Raw genomic sequence first — 21,977 nt, forward strand, 5'->3', positions numbered from 1 at the left:
TGTAATTAACCTTGGCAACGTGTTTTACAGCTTAACTAGATCAAATGAAATTAGTTATCCTGGGAGACAGTAAAATCACTTCTGTCTTCAGCTTACTGCAATAAGTACTGGCCTTTCCCTGGAAGCCTTCTCGAAATATAGTGAAGAAATACTTTGCTATTGAATCTCCTTCTTAAAGTAAATCAGAGGTCAATGGGATTGAAATAACTTAACTTGAATGAGAGAAGTCTCCAGGCTGATCTAGCAGCTGTTCTCTCAGGAGCACTGAGTGGGGATCAGGGGCAATGCTGATTAACAGTTGAGGTAAGGACCTCAGTAAAACAAAGTAAGGGAAAGGGAAGGAGAGGGAGAGAAATAGCGTTTCAGAACAACTCTATCCCATATCCGAGAGAAAAGCTGAGAAGAGGATCTTTATTTTCTAAATGTATATTAATGAAGGTGGTGCCGTGTACATCAACCCTGAACTTTACAGAATGATAATCAGTAGGGCAAGAAATGCAACTCATTTAAACAGTGGAGGTCCCTCTGGCTCAGCACGTCAAGTGACAGTTTCTTCTGGCTGCTGGCTCTGACAATATGATACAATCTAGTCCTTGGAAAACTCTCTCCTGGAAAACTTTATTGTAAATGTTTCCTCATGCACCTAGCAATGTTTACTGTCAACTATCAAAAGGTGACCTTCCTTTCCTGGTTTGTGCAAAGCTTGGAGAATGCTTTGAAAAATGACCAAAATCACTACCCTGAAAGTTTTACAAGCACCTGCCTACAGCCCTTGTGCTTGTAATGGTGGCTATAGGCATTGTGGAGGTACCACTTTGGAAACTCTGCAAAGCCTTCCTTTGGCAAGGTTTTCATCTACCTTTGGACTGCACAGTAATGAGGTAGCTTCTATACTCACTCATCTGCATATCCTCTGCTCCCAGTAAGGCTCCCAATAAGGTGATTATTTATCTCTATATTAGCAAGGAGTACCCTAAGCACTCCTTTGCCTGAGACATGGCAATTAAGTGAAAGGAAGTTGAAGCGTCTACAACCCTCCAGTGGCAATCCATCCTGTGCCAGCATGGTCACCCAGAGCAGACTGATGCCTGCTTTCTGGAAGGAAACCTTTGGACCCAGAAACATTAATACTAAAAATAACTAGTGTTGTCTCACAATTGTAGCCTGATTAAATAGATCTTATTGTTTATTCTGTTTTCTCTTTTGTATAAGATGGCTACGGAAACTTTCTGAGTTACTCAAGTGTGGAAAGAATTATGAGTTGAAATTGGTGCTTTTATGAACCGGAAGACTTGGAGTGACGTCCTGGTGTTCTTACCAGGGTCTGGATGGAGAAAGGAGAAGCCACGCATTTGCACGTGTTGGCCGCAGTAAGAGTGGTGCTGGGCTCTGTGCGCAAATGCCATACTGGCCTTCAGAACCTTGGTGCGTCACACAGACACCGCAGGGGAGCAGACCTAGAGACAGGGGAGGGTCGTTCTTCACTCCCACCTCACTGTTATTTTCCAGATTAGACTTCCCTGAACATTTTCTTTTGAGAAAATATCACATGGTTTACTTTTTTTAAAAACCACTCGCCTTGTCAGAGTATAGGCTCATGAGCTGGTCTCCATCTAGGATAGACTGTGGCCATAAGATGTCCAGTCATGGATCCAGCTGGCACATGGCATGATTGCTGAATGCTGTGCTGGAAGAAAACAGAATTGAGCCCTAGGAAGGGGATTTATAGGAACTTATTGGGACAACGGGACTCCCTGTTTTGATTAAGAGAGGAAATATTCAGGGGCCGGCCCAGTGGTACAGTAGTTGGGTTCACGCACTCCGCTACAGCAGCCCAGGGTTCACAGGTTCAGATCCCGGGTGCAGACCTAGGCACGGCTTATCAAGCCATGCGGTGGCGGCATCCTACATAAAAATTAGAGGAAGATGGGCACGGATGTTAGCCCAGGGCCAATCTTCCTCAGCCCAAAAAAAAAAAGAGAGGAAGTATTCAGAGAACGCTTGGAGTTCTGGGTATGATGCATTAGCCAGGCAGAAACAACAGAAGAAGAATTCTGGTGCCAAATTAAGCTGCAGTGGTTGGTGAGGGTGGAGAGAGATGGGGGTGGGGGTGGAGCTGACGACAGGGACACTGGTTACCACTACTGCACTTAACAACAGGCAGTTTGCCGGAAGAAGCCTTGGGACACTTGAGTGGATCCTGGAACTGAGTCCTGCAAGTGACTCTAAACTCCATCTTCCACCAGGAGAGTATGGATGGGGCAGGTGGTGCTTCCTTAATGTGGCCAGATGTGAGAATCAAGAGAGGGCAGAAGATGGAGCGAGTGTGCCCTGGCACCTCTCATCTCATGGGCACTGGGCATTAGGTTCTCTTGCCCCTGTATTAGTTTTTAATTTATTGTCAGATTGTCCTTTGGAAATATTTGTAGAGATAGGTTGGACTGTGGAAATGGCTGTTCGAGAGGTTACATTAGTTGGTTGGCTTTGCTCTGAATTTTACATGAATCCTTTTGGTAACAAGCAGGGTGGGCATCTTTTCCCCCTTATCCCCAGTACTGTATTCCAGGCCTGCGCTTGTCTGGATGTGGGTCTCAAACTCAAATGCCCGGAGAGGACACGCAGAAACATAAGTGAGGGAGGCAGGGCACTGCGGACTGTGATGAGCTGAAGAATGCGTGCCCAGTCTAATGAAAGGGACCCGGTGTTATTCCAGCCATGTTTTTCCAGATATGGATATATACTAGGCAGATAACTGGATTTTTGTAAGAAATTTTTAATTTTATAACATTACAACTAATTTTTTAAAAGAATCTGGAGCATGTAGCTGGCCTGTAAGCCACTAATTCACCTACTCAGGTGTAAGTGACTGGGAGCCAGGGAAAGTTGTGGATTCTTGTTTAGAAAAGTCACTTGCTTGTCACTGGCATAGACCCACTAGTGATGGGTCCCCTGGAGGCTGCATAGGATTTGGGGCAGCAGAACTGAAAAGGTTCTGCAGAGGTTAAAAGAATGACTCAGAGCCAGCCTGCCTGATCTTAAATCCCCGCCTGCTACTTACCAGCTGTGGGACTTATGCAAGTTGCTTAGTAATTCTACCCTCAATTTCCCCATTTATAAAATGGAGAAATACAAGCCTGTGCTTCACGAGGTTGCTGCAATGATTAAATTGGTTAATGCACATTAGTGGCAGAGGTATTTGTCCTTGCCATTAGCAACGAGAGAACAAGGTGGGACATGGTGGCCCCTGAGTGACAGTCTGTGGAGCAGCTGTGTCCAGACCCTTGGGGTGCTTTTCCACCAGCACCTCCACAAATTTCCTGAATCCAAGGGTAGCACCCAGGTATCTGAGTTTGCAGCATACTTCCCAGGTCAACTCTGCTGCTTCCCTATGTGTGGAACCACTTGCAGAACAGAGAGAGCTCGGTCTTGGGGCTCAGACTCTGGCTCTGGTGTTTACTAGCTGTGTTGCATTGAGCTGTTGTCTTACTCCATCTTTATCTCAATCTCTTTGTTTTCCAAATGTTCACAAGTGCACCTCGCTCTATGAGGATCAGCCGTCTCCAGTACAGCTCATGGCATGTGACACATACTCCGTAACCATGAGTTCTCCTGTCCTCTAGGTCTCAACCTAGTGAAAGGCTTGCCACTAAGATTTGGGAAATACTCCCAAGGAAACAGAAAGGAAGAAAGTGAGATTCCAAGGCTGAAGATTGGGTCCTTTGTGTGCTTAGTTCTGGAGTGGATCTGCTATGTTGGCCCCTGGTGAATTTGTTATTCCACAATGCCGTTCAGGAGTACATCCGGGGCTTCTCATATTTCTTTGCACAAATACAAATGAGCAGCCTGAATTCAGGCCACACTATTTTTTGAGAAAATTAATAATCATATTAACGTGTGATGCTTTCTGGCAGTACACAGAGTCAAGCTTTCATTGGAAAATAGCTATTATAACTCAGCAATATAAGTTTTCATATGCAACCTTGGTTCATTTTTGCCAAAAATAGTTCAACCTATAAATAGAAACAAAGATGTGGGAGAAAGAAATCTCTAGCTCAGTTTCTATGGTATGCAACATTGTACAAGAGCCTAGGGAAACACACACAGCAGCAGGCTTTCAATAATGGAGATACAGTAATATCTATTATTATTATGCTAAATATATCGATGCTTGTGAATTTCTCATGCTAAGAAACATGGCGTTTCTGTTGCCCTGGATCTGGAAGGCGCCATGCTGTGCAGCCTCAGACTGGGTCATGGGAATGGCCTGTTGTGCCTCCACGCCCTAGTGCTCATCACAGGCCATGGTCTCTCAGTCTCACTTCACAGAGTTGTAAGACCCTTTAGGCTTGAGATTATTGTTGTTTCGTCTTTGAATTTTTGACAACCTAGAGCATGCCAAGTTTCATAGTGTTGCTTAGGAAAGGGTTCTTGATGAGTGCATAAATGAAAGTGGGGTTGTGATTTGGCTTTTCAGTGGCTTATAGTTTGCTCACAGTTTGCTTAGGAGGAAAAACAAGAGATGAGATGAGAGAGAGAGACAGAGAGAGAGCCATTGCTATTCCTAGCATGGCACTTTCATGATGAATTGTTCCAACATAAAATCCACGCTCAGAACCTTGAATTAACTGGCACTTGCTGTATCCGCCCTGACGATAGTGACAAATGCACACCCTTCAGAACGGGAGCCCATACCTGCGTATCGAGGAGCTGCAGAGATGACGGTGAACAGGTGCATGGCAAGTGATGAATGGTCAGATGCTGATGCCAGCAAGCTGCTTGCTTCAGAGACAGATAGTTTAATTGTTTCCGAGTTGAATGCATACCACAGATACCATAAACAACTTAGTTTAATCAACCAGAAACACAGGCTGGTCATTTAAATTCATACCAGGTTATGTTTCTCTACAGAAAGCTATGGAGATGCTTGTTTCACAGAGATGTAAGAGTGAGCGTGAAAGATACTGATGTCATTCCTACGATCTAGACTGGACTATTTGCTCGGCAGAGCGAGCACTCTATTAACCAGCAATGGTGTTTATCAGACTGGGCATTGAGATGAACCTATTTTCCATTTAATCTATTTCTTTGAAAAGGTCAACTTTTCTACAGAAAAATATTTCTATTTCTTCTATGCTTCCCTTAGTAACTTTCTCTAATTTCTCATTTATTTATATGTTCTTTCTTTTCCCTAGTTTTTTTTTCCCATCTATTTTCTGTATGCCAATTTAATTTTAACACCTCTAAAACACATGACATTGAATATTTAGGGTTCATGAGTGAACAGTTTTCTTTTCTTTTCTTTCTTTCTTTTTTAAAAATTATTCTCTTGCCACTCCATCTTAGGATGTATTGACTTTCTTCAGAGAGGCACGTGCTCTGTAAGCTTGACACTGTGTCTTATGTGACCCTCACTCTGACACCAAGTCTTCTTCTTTCCATTTACTTCCTAGGAATTTATTGTTCCCTAGTCCTGTAATGTATGCATTTTTCTTTCTTAATTGGTGCTTGCAAGTAGACAGGAGAACACATTATGTTTAAAACCCATTTGGCTTTAAATTAATATTTTAGCTCTATCTGAAGAATCCCCCAGAAGACTATATTGCAGAAAATAGATTGTGGCTAAATTCCTGTTTCTAACTTTTCTTTGTTTGGTTGGTGCATCCCTTTGTTCTGAAAAGGACTTAGGGAAGTTGTTCCCTCCCAGTAGGTGTTGAAAAGCAAGCGCTTAGCCCTCAGCAGGAAACAGATTGGGCTTCTGAAATGTTCCAGCTTCACATTCAATCACTGGACACTGCCTTCGGAGGAAGACAGCAGCTTTTAGTCACAAAGTTAGTAAAAGAGCACCTGGGTCTGCTGGTGGACACTGGAATTGCCCAGATGTTATAAAACAAAGTGGACCTTCTGACTTGAAGAGACAGGATCAATTAATAAATTTAGGTACTTTCATTCCTGGATAAATCCCACTTCTTCATATGGCCTGCTTTCTAAAGACTGCACTACCCATTAACCAAACTCATGATAAGAAAGTGTGGCTTATCTTCCCAGAAGGCTTTTTTTTTAATTGAGGTAACATTGGTTTATAATATTATATAAATTTCAAATGTACATCATATTTCGATTTCTGTGTAGACTATATCGTGTTCACCACTTGAAGTCTAATTGCCATCATTCACTGTACACATGTGCCCTGTTACCCCCTCCCCCTCCCCCCGCCCTTTTCCCCTCTGAGAACCATCAGTCTGTTCTCTGTATCTGTTTGTTTGTTTATTTATCTTCCACATGTGAGTGAAGTCGTATGGTATTTTTCTTTTTCTGTCTGACTTAGTTTGGTTAGTATAATGCCTTTGGGTCCATCCATGTTGTTGCAAAAGGCAAGATTTCATCTTTTATATATATACACCACATCTTCTTTATCCATTCATCCATTGATGGGCACTTAGATTGTTTGCAAATCTTGGCTATTGTGAATAATGCTGCAATGAACATAAGAGTGCATCTATCTTTTTGAATCAGTGTTTTTGTGTTCTTTGGATAAACACCCAGAAGTGGAATAGCTGGATCAGATGGTAGTTCTATTATTAGTTTTTTTGAGGAATCTTCATACTATTTTCCATAGCAGCTGCACCAGTTTACATTCCTACCTGCAGTGTGTGAGAATTCCCTTTTCCCCACATCCTCTCCGACACCTGTTATTTTTTTTCTTTTTCATGATAGCTGTTCTGAGGGGCGTGAAGTGGTGTCTCATTGTAGTTTTGATTTGCATTTCCCTAATAATTAATGATGTTGAAGATCTTTTCATATGCCTGTTGGCCATCTGTATATCTTATTTGGAAAAATGTCTGTTCAGAGCCTCTACCCATTTTTTAATTGGGTTGTTTGTTTTTTTGTTGTTGAGATGTATAAGTTCTTTATATATTCTGGATATTAACCCCTTATGAGGTATATGGTTTGCAAATATCTTCTCCCAATTGTTAGGTTGTCTTTTTGTTTTGTTGATGGTTTCTTTTGCTATGCAGAAGCTTTTTGGTTTGATGTAGTCCCACTTGTTTATTTTTTCTCTTGTTTCCCTTGCCTGGTCAGACATAGTACTTGAAAACATTTTGCTAAGACCGATGTCAAAGAGCATACTGCCTATGTTTTCTTCTAGAAGTTTCATGGTTTCAGGTCTTACATTCAAGTCTTTAATCCATTTTGAGTTAGTTTTTGTGTGTGGTATAAGATAATGGTCTACTTTCATTTTTTTGCATGTGGCTGTCCAGTTTTCCCAACAGCATTTATTGAAGAGACTTTCCTTTCTCCATTGTATGTTCTTGGCTCCCTTGTCGAAAATTAGCTGTCCATAGATGTGTGGGTTTATTTCTGGGCTCTTGACTCTGTTCCATTGATCTGTGTCTCTGTTTTTGTGTCAACTAAAACCATGCTGTTTTAGTTACTATAGCTTTGTAGTATATTTTGAAACCAGGGAGTGTGATGCCTCCAGCTTTGTTCTTTTTTCTCTGGATTGCTTTGGCTGCTTTTGCTTTACAACAAAAAATTGTATTTTGTTGTTCCATATAAATTTTAGGATTCTTTGTTCTATTTCTGTTGAAAATGTCATTGGGACTTTGATAGGGATTGCATTGAATCTGTAGATTGCTTTAGGAAGTATCTTCCCAGGAGACTTTTAAGATGTCTTTATTTTATTTTATTTTATTTCATTTTCTCGCAGCCAATTCCCCGGGATATAGTAGCCTAATTAATAAATTGATGGATTTTATAATCCATTAGACAGCATTATCCTGAGATGGAAGCTATAGATACTATTTAATAGCAGTGGCCAGAGCAAACATCATATCAATAGTTTCATGCCATGTGAAAGTACAGTGCTTGGCCCAGGACGCAGCCAAGGCTGGTGCCCAGAGGAAAGGAATGGAGAGAAACTTCAATAGCTAGAGTCAATATGCTACTCTCTTCTTACCACCATGCTTTCTGCTCGAAGCAGTCAGTATGCCTGCCTCCAAATCCTGTCCTCTTCAGTGACTTCCTGCCAAATCACTCACCTTCTTTTCACCCAGCTTTCCAGCCACCAGTCAGAGCTGCCCCACCTTCAGGATGAGGCTTCTTTATTCCTCCAAATTCCTAGGTTTATTTACATGGAAGGAGCAAAACTGCTCTTGTTAGAAGAATATTAGTACTATCCCTGAAGTTATGTATGTATTCTATACACAAAGAGCCATGCCCACTAATGTGTTCAGGATTTTATAGCTTTATAACCTTCATAGTCCCAATGTGGGGGCCAAGGTGGGAGGGTAAGAGTCTAAGAAATTGTGCTAGAAACTCATAAGCTTTTGGTTTCAAAATGATTTGGCAAAAGAACTTATCCTAAGAGACCTCAGTTTGGGGTAAGTTTCAAAGGAAGACAATGAAAAGGCAGCAGTTGTAGATGGTTAGTTGCATTTGGCGTTTCATGATGGTGGTGGAGGTGGTGGTGGTGGTAGTGTTTGTGTGTTTAAGGGGGGAGTGTTTTGACCACAGGTTTTATCATTGTACACAAAGGACAGAGGAAAAAATCACATAAAAATTATGTTTAAACATTTATCTTTTAATCTGTATATCCAATACTCCCAACTGATGTAATAATGCAAAGACAATTTAATTCTTTCATCCTGTGATATGAACATTTATTACAGGAAGGAGTAGTTTTTATTAAGGAATATTCTGAAAGACCAACTTTAGGGAAATTCTGAACTCCTGGGACTCAGAGGTCTACCACAGGAAGCAGAAGAGAGGAGTTAAAGTACTGCAATAGCAGGAGAATTTGACAATCTGAACTGCAAGCTACCTGAGAAGAGGGAGGGGGCAACATTAGCTGACAGAGCATGAGAGAGCAAGGGGCGGGGGGGGGGGGAGCAGGATCCTTGAGGAGGAGAGAAAATCCTCTGAGATTTCTAAAAGATCCCTAGTTTTTATTGTTCACAATAGTTTTTTTGGTATTAAGATTACTTTTGGTAGACTCAAATTCAGGCTGAATTCTGGATTCAGGCTAGCATGGATGAAATCTGAAGCTGGCCAAGGAGAGGCCAGCGCTGGAGGGGCAGCTGGCTGCTGGATGGCGTATTACAAGCAGCCTGAGGAAGGGCCCATGTCTTCTGGTTCCTTGAAATTTTGGCCCAGCCCTAATGTTGGACCAACGATTATCATATAAGGGATAGGTATTGGTCATTGTCATCAGGGCTAAATTTCAGGCCAGCAAAGTCACGCTGGCCCAATTTAATTTTTCTAAAAGTCAAGGCTGATTCTCAGATCTTCATTCTGACACATCTCTGTGGACACAAAACTACAGATGTGTGATCCTCCATAAGGGAGCCCCAGTGGAGTTCTGGAACATTCGCTGCCTCATAATTACTTGGAAAATTGAGATATATATCTTTGTTTGGTGCTCTGAATTTCTCTTACTATCATGAGGTAATTCAAATAAATTACCTATATATTTATTGAATGGTGACGTGGAATTTTACTTCTGTTTATTGAGAGGCTGTTGTACACTTCCCATTTCTCTTCATTTAATACTCACAACTCTCCTGAGTAGCTGTTATCATTCTTATTTTACTACTGAAGAAACTGAAAATCAGAGAGGTTAAGTAATTTACCTGGTATTCTATTAGTGAGTGGAAAGGACTCAGAGCTCAGAAGTGTGCATGGAAGAGACATAATTTTTGCTGGATTGTAGAGGGCTAGGAGCCCTCTCACTGGGGCTCGTGCAGTAGGAGCTGGGCAGGAAGGGGGAAGCAGCTTGACACAGGCCCGGATGCCGTGCTGTATGGGATGCATGCATTTAGTCAACAAATATTTATTGAGTGGCTACCACCTGCCAGGCACTGTTTCAAGTAGCGAGGATAAAACTGCAAAAGAAATTCTTTGCCCTCCAAAACTCACACTCCGGTGGAATGTGACTGCCACAGTATTAATAAACTCAATAGTTTGTAACCATACCCAGATCTCTCATTGTTGAGGTGTTCAGCATTCCCTTTGATAGATGACACCCTAGATGTGCTGTCTTGTCTCCCCTCACACAGTGTTGTGAAACACACAATTGTGAGGTGGGTCATGAGTAACTTGTCACATTCCTATGTACAGAACTTGCCAGCCTCTAAGCCCACATTTAGTCACATTAGCATTAACAGGCACATTGTAATGACTACCAGACCTGGACACCTCTTCCCACTTACCCTGGGCAGTGATTCGTATGCACATGGTTCTTCAGAAAAAGTGCTGCTACTTCCCCCCTTAAGATATCTTTCCAGGGGCAGTGGACCCTCCTGATTTCATGCTGATCTCTGTACTTCTCAGCTTCTCGGTGGTCTGAGGTGCTGGGGAGAGGAGGGCAATGGCTCTTTCTCCCAGCTCTGTGTTTATCAACCTGGCATTTGGCTACTTCTTTCCTGACTCTACTCTTCACTTCCTCAGTGCTAGAGCAACGTAGCAGGGCAGATGGGGTGAAGAAAGGGGTGAGTAGCATTCCTATTGCTGTGCCCCACCCTTCCTCTGTCCCCAGAATACCTCTTCCTTCCTCCTTCAGCTACAAGAGACATCAGAGAAGACTGACAGCTAACTAGTTATCTTGTGATCTGTATAGGAAAAGAGCAAACTGTTGCACCACAGGTAGAATATTCATGACACAAATAAGAACGTAAGTCCCAATATCTGTGAAAGATTTATTGAAGAAAAAAATAATAGTAGAGTAGGTTCAAGGTTATCCTTATAATAACATGATTCTCTCTCCCTTGTATTCAAATTTGCTTTCTTGAGTTGGGACAAAAGATTAATTTACTGGAATTGCAATAACACAGGCCCTGTTCATGGGAGTTTGTTACACATGAAAATAATAATTTCCTCCAGCTTTTCAATCTTTTATCATGAAGTTTCATATGACATATATCTTTCTGTTTTTTCATACATGTGAAAACACCAAATGAAAAATATTTTTGCCTCAATATAAAATTTTTTTTAACTGGAGTTATCAAAATAATGATTTCCCGGTTAATGCGTACATATATACTCACAATATAGAAAGTTCATTTAGTAATTGCAGAAGAAAGAATGGCTTTAATAACCACTGCTCAGCTTGGCTTCTGCCTCCAAGCATTGTCAGAACAACAAGCGTCACGCAATTCCCTGTGGCCTTGTTTTCTTTGACGGTTCTATTTATGCCTTTCTAATTTTGACTGTATTTTGACATTTTTCAAATAAGTGTATGGCATCTGTTGAATAAATGATCACTCAAAATGGATTTGTCTCAATTATCACGCTGGTTTTAATCTCCTTGACTACGCCCTCACCTTTTCTCACTTCTGCCAGCCGGGACACCTGCATTTTTGCTGCAACATCGTCCTCAGGAGGGGCCTTGGAGATGCCCTTTGCCTTAAGAAGGGTCCTAAATCCCTGACTTGTTACCGTTTCTCCTCTTCCTCCTATTATTGCGTTTCTATTGCGTGCATGATTTTCTTCTCTAATCTGCACTCAGCATCTTAAAGACAGTAGTGTTTAGATGGAGCACATTTTGGCTGCTCTGATACGTGGCTAACAGTCATACAGAAGCCTCCATGTTACAACAACTTTGCCTGATTATGATTTTTTTTTGTTAAACTTAGATTAAACTTTGACAGCACCAGTTTTTAAATTCAGTTTTTCTATCACATTCCAATGGTAAATCAGGCTTTGGTGATCCTATAAGAAATATCATCTTTAGTCTGAGAACTGTAAGGTTTCTTTGAGGCGTTGTGTTTTCCTATGGGCATTGTGAATTATATGATCCGGTTTTCTCTTTCTCTTGGGCTATTGAAATATGTTAAAGCTAAATTTGGGCCACTCTCTAGCAACATGTGGGTCATTAACATATGCTTTTTCAGGCTTGACCAACTGTTTTTCCTTTGTTTCTTATCCCATGTTTAATTCATATATCTTGTGAAAGCTTATAAGTCTTTAGAAACTGCCTTCAATCTCTGTTGGAATAAAAATAAATAAGTGTATCTTGATGCATATCTGCTTTAGCCACTTAATGTGTCATAATTACGTTGGCCTGTCTTGGAAGCTCACTGAAAAATTAGAGAAACCTCTCCTATTTCTGGAATTTCTCTAGGCCTCCTACAAACTTATCTTTATGATTACAGTGTGGCAAACTGGGTTTTACTCTCTCTCTTTTGACTTCCTTTCTCTTCTTTGCCCTCTGACGGATGGGCTAGTCTGCACTTGCGACCCTGGTTTTGGCCTTTGGCATCCTCCCAGCATGTGTTCTGCCTCACTTCCCACCAAGGATGAGAAGTATCCAACTGCCATACTCTCCCTCAGCTCCATGGGATTCATCCGAAAAGAGAAATGGCATCAAGGCCCTGGACGTGTATTCTAATTTAATTTAAGTCTCAGTCTCCTCTGGTGGAAACCGTTGTTTGACCATTTCACTCCCCACTAAACTCAGTTCATATTTCAAACCTTCTTCAAAATGGCCAATTTATTTAACCACAAATAAAATTAACTTTGGATTGATACAAGATGGATAAGGCATTTTTTTGATAAATAGGAAATATTGAGTCTGTCATTTCGAGGGCCATTTCTAAGGTGACTAGGAAATATTGGATATTTTTTAAAAAGGTATATTGTGTAACCAATACACTTAGCAATAATATTGCTCTATTCATGGAGTGAACAAATATTCGCAGGTCTGGGTGTTAACACATACACGCATATGCCACATCCATATTGTGCTATAAGACTTCTTCAGTCTTTCTTGAGGATTATTAACCCCTCTGGCTCGTCATTTATAAAAACCATGAAAATTTAAAATCTGCATCCATATGCCTGCTCTGTCCTAGGTTCCTGCTTCACCACATGATTTTTCCTCAAACTGAAGCTTAAACATTTCCTTAGGTTCTCCTGTGGTTTTTCCTGCCTACTTATATTCCTTTATTTTTCACTCCTAGAATATCTGAATTTGTCATGCATAATATCTGATGTTTCATGTACTTGAGGAATGCAAATATTTGAGGATAGCAGTTGTAGACAAACCAATAGTGGTTGTGCTTCTATTTGTTCCCTTATGGCTTTTTGTTCTTTTTTTTTTTTTTTTAAATTCCTGAACATGGTAAGTTCATAGCCATGGGTTTTTAAGAAACAATGAAAGATAATGATATCAATACCTCTGAATTTAAGTAATGTATGCAAATAACTCCAGAAGCCCCAAAGTGAAATTTAGATGTTAAAATTTAAACATGAGATTCATGTGCTATCCACTGACTAATGAAAAAATGTTGCTATGTTCAACCTGTTTATGACTATTGTTAAATCTCATTTTTTTGAAATACATGAGACCTTGGTCTATTTTGTTTCACTAAGAATATGACTAATCCTTTCCAAACTTATGAGAGTTGAACTAATGCAATGTTGACTATCAACAGTTGAATTCCTAAAACAAAAATAAACATGACTAGTTTCATTTAAAATGTAGATGGGACTATGTGGAAAAGAACAAAGATTGATGATTGTGCTGTAATAGAATTGGTTGGTTGCCAGCTATAAGCTTCGTTCAAGAGTGGCAAGTATATTGTAGTGGAATGAACAATGAGCTTAGTGTCAAAATCTCTAACTGTGTGACCTCAATGAGGTCTGTTTTTGTTATCAAGGGTACATTTTTAATAGATGAGAGCCTCTGGGATCCTGGGTAAAGTGGACAGGAGTCATAAACAAATTTCACTAACAGAATCTTAGGGGACCTCAGTATCATGCTGTCTTCTCTATCCTGGGAGCTGGGCCATGGATATCTCCAACCTAGTTCCCCAATGGACACTCCAAAAATATCTTATAGGAGAGATAAAGAAAACCTTTCCTTTTTCTGAAACCTGAAAACACTCTCCAGTTATCATCGTGCACAGTGATTTCATTCAGGAAGGCGCAGTATGCTATTTTAACTTCTGACCTTAATTTGGAGAAGTCTGTTTTCATGTTTTTATTATTTCTATGTTCTCAGCATCCTCTACCAGTCAGTAGAATATCTTGATATTTATTTTTCTCTCCAAATTTATTCACTAATTCAACAAATATTTATTGAATTTCCTATGTGGCAGGTGCAGTGCTGAGCTCTGGGAACCCAAAGGTGAATAAAATCAGGAAAAAAAACCCACCTGCCTTTAGGGAGTTTAAGTAATTACCTCAAGTAATTACATAGATAAATATAAATCATCACTGTAATAAGTGCTACGAAGACCAGATCCTGGTGCAATCAATGCATATAATTGTAGCTTTTACCTAATCATAGAGGTGAGACCAGGCTTTCCTGAGGAAATCATGTTTTACCTGGCATCTAATGGATGAGCATGATAACTTGTTGAAAGGTGGGAGGAGGGGCATTCCCAGTGGAAGCAATGAATGTGAGTAGGTCTTGTGTTTAGGAGGGAGAGGGGTTAATGGCAAGTCATTGTGGCTGGAGTTGAGAGAGGAAGAAGGAGACTGGATAAGGACTGGTGAACATATGTAGTGCCTAACATTTTGTGTTGTGCACTTCAGAGTTTATCCTAAAAGCAATGAGAGCACATCTAAGTTTATTAAGCAGGCTTGAGTGAGTGAGGCTATATACTCTGTTTTGTATTAGAAAATACCATCCCACCTGCCGTGTGGAGACTAAATTAGAGGGCTTTCTCGGTGGATGCAGGTGGACCGGGTTGGGGGAACTGCAGTGGTTTAGATGGGACTTGTTCATAGCTGGGGTAATGGTGGTGGAGGAGAGCAGGTGATATGAGCTATTCTCAGAGGGTAAATTCAACAGGACTTGCAGAGTGGAGCTGAGGAAGCTGATGATGAACACCAGGGCAGGAGGTGAACGCCAGTGTTGCCTAGAATACGAATATCAGCTAACAGAAGGATGACCTTTTTAACACAATAGGAATTTTTGACACGCTTTTCTGCTTAGTGGAGAAGAAAAGGCAGGCTGACCAGGAGTAGCTCCTCTTATTCGGACTAAAGTTATCCATAAGAAAGTCTCTAAACCTTTCTGACCTTTCAGTTTACTGAAATAATGCACGTGGAACTCTTTGTAATATGTGTGTGTGTATGTGTGTGTGTGTGTGTGTGTGTGTATACATACATATGTATTGGATTATATAAATATATGTTGTTATATATTAAAACATACATATGCTATTTATTACGTTTTATATGTTAATACTTGCTATTGAATTTATTTATTGTATGTATTATTTTCTTTCTTTCCTTTAAGGAGATCATCGTCTGGCAAGTGTTGAGCCAATATATACACCAATACTATTTTAAATTAAGAAAAAAATCTGGAATCTATTCCCCAGATCTATTTCTTAACCATCTAAAATAAATGTGTTACTGGGTTGATGCTTATTTTTTAAAGGCTAATGGATCATAACTATGTTAATACATGGCTTTTAAAGTCTATTGAATATGAGTTCATTTTTATATGTAACATGTTTAATATTTATAATATAGCTAAATTCCTTCTTGAATTTTCACCTTTGTCTACTCTTGGCAACATTTTTAGAATGAAGTTAAGATTCATTAAAAAGGAGTATAAGGAAGAAGTCTCAAATTTGTATTTAGCTTTTGACACTCATCATTAGATTATGCTAAAGGATAATAAACCTTGCCAGCCAGGATCTATGATCAGTGCCCTTCCAACTCTGCTGCTGAAATCCATTTCTCTTTCGTTTAACAAAACCAGAGAGTAATTCTATGGTGTAGACAGAATGCCATCTACCTATGGTAGAAAGACTAACCCTAAGGATACTGTATGGTGGAAATAAAAGAAAAATCTGTTTTTACTGTAGTGTTAGGATGCTGTGACATGGAGATCCGGAGAGAGAGTGAGAGAGAAATGTGGATTGTGTTTTCTCATATGGAGCCGTCCATTGGAGTGGTGGGAGAGGCCTTAGATAAGAAAGGGCTGAGGTGGACTTCTCAAGGAGACTGCACAGCAGGCTGCCCAGAATAACCTGGACACCATCACCTCAAAGTTGCCCCGATGGATTAGAGCAATCATGCTGAAAGAGGCTCCCTCAGTTTTCTGAGCCTCGAGGTATGTGGAGATCCAGCTGCCTGCCATGTGGCCTAAGGGAAGCAGCCCCACTGTGGAGATTGGGTTTAAACCAATAGGCCAGTTTCTAGATAAAGGATCTGGCAAAAACTCAGAGCTCTGCAGTCAAGTCAGAGTTAACTGGTGGATGAGTTGATGAGGAATAGAGGGCTGACACTGTTCATCGTAATCGGAATAATAGCTGATATTTATCAAGTGCTATTCTAAACTCTTTATATATATTTAGTAACTTAATCCTTATTCACACCCTATGAGGTAGTTACTTTTATAATCTCCAACTTACAAATGAGGAAATTGAGTACAGAAAGCTTAGGTAATTTTTCAGCGTCACACAGGTGATAAATGGAGAGCCAGGACTTGACGTAGACAGTCTAGTCCACGGGACGTGCTGTGCCTGCTGTCTGTGAGCATGCACCCACGGGCTGCAGCACGGAGGCCAGCGGGTTTTAAAATGGCCTGCAAATCTGACTCTCCACCTGTTTTTTGTAAATAATGTTTTATTGGAACACCGTCATGCTCATTCATTTATGTACTGTTAGTGGCTGCTTTGATGTTACAATGTCAAAATTGAATAGTTGTGACAGAGACCACATGGCCTGCAAGACCTCAAAGACTCACTATGTGGCCCTGTGCAGAAAAAGTTTGCCAACCTCTGTAGTAGACAAAAGGTATCCAAAACTCCAACCAGATGGCATCCAAGGAGTGACATGGATCCAAGGAAACCCCCCAATTATGTGAGGATGCAAAAAATAACCAAGTCTTTGATGACTATCTAGATGCTTTTTAGCTGAAAAAGCAGAAGGAAGCATTTTACCAAAGGGCAACCCTATGCTACCTGAAAAGACTTCTAATTATTGGCTTGGCCTAAACTGTAAATTATAAACCAGATATTTAGTCAGGGGCTATGGAAGAATGCCAGGTAGTTATATACAAATAAGGAAATGTAAACACATTATTAGTTTGGGGATTAATAGATATTAAAAGTTACTCTTTGGGTTTTATATTAATAAAACAAGTCTTTATTTGTGATACCGACTGAAGTATTTATGTGTGAAATGGCATACTGTCTTGAATTTGCCTTAAAATACTACAGCAAGAAAGAAAGAAATAAGAATGTGTGGAGTATGGTGAAAAAGGATAGCCAAACTAATGATACTTCTTAAAGCTAAGTGATTGATAATATTAGAGTTTCTATAATTTTATTTATTTATTTATTTATTTTCCCCCAAAGCCCCAGTAGATAGTTGTACGTCATAGCTGCACATCCTTCCGGTTGCTGTATGTGGGACGCGGCCTCAGCATGGCTGGTGAGGCGGTACATGCCCGGGATCCGAACCAGGGCCCAGCAGCAGAGCCCGAGCACTTAACCGCTAAGCCATGGTGCCGGCCCTATGTTAGAGTTTCTTATACCATTATTTTTACTTTTGTGTGTTTGATAATATCTATAATCAAAAGATTGAAAAAATTACTCTATAAATTATTAAGACAGTTCTAATGTTTTCTCATGAACTGAATGCAGAAAAATTTAACATTTTTATCAGATGCTTGTCGTAATGTTCATCCCTTATTTTCTTTGTCCTATCAGAAAAGAATTTATGAATTGGCTCTAAGCATAAGTAAGAGAAGGAGGATAAGACACCTTTTCGGCAGTTACAAATTATTTGACAATTTTGTTGTGTCTTACTTGCCACCCCTGCCACTGTGAACTGGAATATGAGGGATGGCAATGGGCACAGGAGAGTTCCCATCCTCAGAGAATCGCGAGTCAACAGTTCCCTCCTTGCTTCTCTTATTTCCCCAGTGGCTAGATTATGATGCTCCACATCAGCCCCTCTGGAAGGGAGGCAGATACACCATGACTTATGAGAACATCTTTTGAAGATGATTTTCCTGTTATTAAAAAAGGAGGAGGTAAAATATGCATAAAATACCTCTTGCAGCAATTCATTTGAATATTACATTTCATCAGCACATCATATTTGTGTTGTATTTGAACAATGATATCTAACACCTGTTGAAAACAAGGTTTCAGTATGTCAATCAAACTGACAATTCTGAAAAAAAGTCACAGAACAATTTTTTTACCTGCTCCTCCAGCAATCTATCCCTGGCACTATAATTTCCATTTTGATCCCCAAATTATACATTAGTTCCTTCTTAATTTCAAGTATTTAAGATTTTTGATATTTTAAAATATATAATATATATATTTCTATTTAGAAGAAATAAGTTTCTCTATATAGCCAGTCATTTATTCTTTGAACACTTATGGAATGCCCTGTACCAGGCATCATTGCAGGCAAGAGACAAGTAGCAAGAAAGAAAACAGAGCCTGCTCTTACCAACTTTACGTGGTAGAGTTCTAAAATCAAATTGCTGTGGGGCCGGCCCTGTGGCTTAGCTGTTAAGTGCGCACGCTCCGATACTGGCGGCCCGCATTCCGATCCCTGGCGCGCAAGGATGCACGGCTTCTCCGGCCATGCTGAGGCCGCGTCCCACATACAGTAGCTAGAGGGATGTGCAACTACAACATACAACTATCTACTGGGGCTTTGGGGAAAAAAAGGAGGAGGATTGGCAATAGATGTTACCTCAGAGCCGGTCTTCCTCAGCAAAAAGAGGAGGATTAGCATGGATGTTAGCTCAGGGCTGATCTTCCTCACAAAAAAAAAAAAAAAAAAATCTTGGCCGGTCGGTGGCTTAGCCGTTAAGTGCGTGCGCTCCGCTGCTGGAGGCCCAGGTTCGGATCCCGGGCATGCACCGATGCACTGCTTCTCCGGCCATGCTGAGGCCACGTCCCACATACAGCAACTAGAAGGATGTGCAGCTATGATATACAACTATCTACTGGGCTTTGGGGGAAAAAATAAATAAATAAAATTAAAAAAAAAATCAAATTGCTGTTATTGTATTGACTTCATCTACATGCTAACAGCCTGGTGGTCTAGTGGTTAAGGTTCAGGGCTCTCACCGCCGCCGCCCGTCTTCCTTTCTTGGTCAGGAAACCACACTGCGCATCTGTCTGTTGTCACACAGTGGTGGCTTTGTGTGGCTGTGATGCTGAAAGCTCTGCCACCCAGATTTCAAATACCACCAGGGTCACCCATGGTGGATAGGTTTCAGTGGAGCTTCCAGACTAAGACAGACTAGGAAGAAGGACCTGGCCACCCACTTCTGAAAAAATTGGCCATGAAAACTCTATAAATGGCAGTGGAGCACTGTCTGATAGAGCACCGGAAGGTGAGAGGATGGCGCAGCAAGACTGCGCAGGGTTCCTTCTGCTGTGCACAGCATAAGGTACGCTATGAGTTGGAATCGACTCCAAGGTACCAACAGCAAAAAATTCTCACCCAATCTGAAATTAGAATGTCCCACTGTAATTATATATTTTATCACAGTCTCCTTACACTTTTATTTTTGAATTCTACATTTAGTTTCTATTTTTATTAATATTATGTGTGTATTATCTTGTTTTTTTTGGTAAATGTTTCTCTTTATTTCTAGTAATGAACCACTTTATCCTGATTGGTAGTTTTAAGCTTAAATCGCAGCTTGTCTGACATCGGTATCGACAATTTTATTATTATTATTATTGTTACTATTATTCTTATGAATTTTTGTTTTTGCTTTGGCCTGCTATCTTGTTGCTCTGTCTTCATTTATTTGCAGTTATTGATGATCACTTTGCTTTAAGGTTTTTGGGGTGGTTTTTTTTGGTGTGTGTAAACAACATACGGCTTGAGTCTCTAATAATCTCATCTAATATACTATCTTTTAATGTGAAAATTGACTCCATTTACATTGAGGCTGACAATATGTGTGATTTTATTCTTTCCATCTTACTTTATGTTTGTTATTTTAATTTTACTTTTTGTTTCTTGTTTTATCCTTTTTCTTATTTATTTATTTTTTCAATTTGGTCAAGTTGTTCTTTACTTCTTTTCCCATTGGTCATTTGGGAGTTCTGTTTTGTGATTCTGTTAGAGCTTACCTTGTGCAGAAGGAAAGGCTCGTGTTGTACTTTAGAGGATTATTTTATTGCCACACATTTACGTTACTGGCATCACTTATTTGTGTTTTTAGTGCCTTCCAATCGATTCCGACTCCTGGCACTCCTGTGCACCGCAGAGCAGAGCCCTGCCTGGTCTTTTGCTCCATGCTCTCCCCTTTGGGCACTGTATCCGACAATGCTCTGCTGCTATTCAAAGGGCTTTCATGGCCACTGTCTTTGGAAGTGGGTGGCCAGGTCCTTTCTAAGCATCCCTCATATAAGAAAGAAAAAAGTTATTGCAAGAGAATCCATACCATCTTCACAGTCACATGTGGCTATTTATATTAAAATTCATTAAAATTCAAAACTCCATTTCTCAGTCTCACTAGTCACAATTCAACTTATCAAGAGTCGTGTGGCTAATGGCTACCATATTCAATAGTGCATATTTAGGGAATGTTTCCATCATCACAGAAAATTCTACTGGACCAAATTGGTTTATATACTATGTATATACTTTATATACACTTTGGGTTATATATAACAAGATTGGTGAGGTCATTGTTAGTAGGTTAAATATTAAAGATAGATAAGTTCAATTTCCTAATACAAACAGGAAAAGAGCAATACAATTTCACACCACAAACCAGTTAAAATAACATCAGTGTCTTAAGTGAGGGGTTATTTAACAATAAATCATTTTAGTTAAGTCAAGATGTCCCGGGAGAACTTCTTGCAAACAAACTAGCCAGAACTCAATTTTACGGTGACAAGATTTCAAATAAGTTTAAATCTGACAAGAAAGGACCTTCGCCCCAAAGTTCCTAATGTATATAGACTTAATGTCCTTAAGATATCTGACTTGTAAATAGTCTGAAGCTTTTACCAATATCTCAATAATGGGTTGTAATGGCTGGCTTAATGCAATGTATTCTCAAAGCACCTGTGTCAACAGTCTTTCTGTTTTTTAAGATTATTCATTAACTGTGCAGTGAAACATGTGGCCTTCAGGTTCAACTACAATTTTATCTGAGGATGAATTAAATGATTTGGAGACTCAACATTTTATTTCACTTTTATAGTATTAATAATCAAACAAGTATCTCTCTACCACTAGACGGGAATAAGATGTACTCTGTTTTCTTCACTAAGACACTATCAAGGCACTACTGTTTCTCTCTGTCAAGAAAGACAAACCCTAGAATAATTTTAATGTCCCTTCCCACATACACATACACACACACATACACAGAAGGACACATAGGGGCTGGCCCCATGGGTTAGAGGTTAAGTGTGCGAGCTCCGCTGCTGGCGGCCCGGGTTCAGATCCCGGGCGTGCACCGATGCATCGCTTCTCCGGCCACGCTGAGGCCGTGTCCCACATACAGCAACTAGAAGGATGTGCAATTGTGACATACAACTATCTACTGGGGCTTTGGGGAAAAAAAAAAGAAGGAGGAGGATTGGCAACAGGTGTTAGCTCAGAGCCGGTCTTCCTCAGCAAAAAGAGGAGGATTAGCATGGATGTTAGCTCAGGGCTGATCTTCCTCACAAAAAAAAAAAAAAAAAAGAAGGACACATAACCTACCACTGTCCCCTTATCCTCTCCAGTTCATCCAAGGACTACGATAATTTATTTGGAGGCTCACATCATACCTTGAATGTTGTCATGAGATGGGGCATATGACATAAGTGATTGCAATATTCTTTTTAATAGTAAAATGAAAAAAACACTTTGGCACTTACAAAAGAAGATGGATATAAATGTATCTTGTCCCTCTTTTATAGATATTTAGTTGTTTCAAATTTTGCTATTATAGTCATGCACCACCCAATGAGATTTTGGTCCATGATGCACCACATATATGATGGTGGTCCCGTAAGATTAGTACCATATAG

General features: G+C 40.1%; 1 protein-coding gene across 8 annotated transcripts in view; it reads left to right on the forward strand.

Annotated features, from left to right (window-relative positions):
• NRG3 (neuregulin 3) overlaps positions 1-21,977 on the forward strand; it is a 1,040,976-nt gene that overhangs the window by 410,057 nt on the left and 608,942 nt on the right. The window lies entirely within an intron of this gene.

Source organism: Diceros bicornis, chromosome 6 (genome assembly GCF_020826845.1).
Source record: "Diceros bicornis minor isolate mBicDic1 chromosome 6, mDicBic1.mat.cur, whole genome shotgun sequence".
NCBI lineage: Eukaryota > Metazoa > Chordata > Mammalia > Perissodactyla > Rhinocerotidae > Diceros > Diceros bicornis.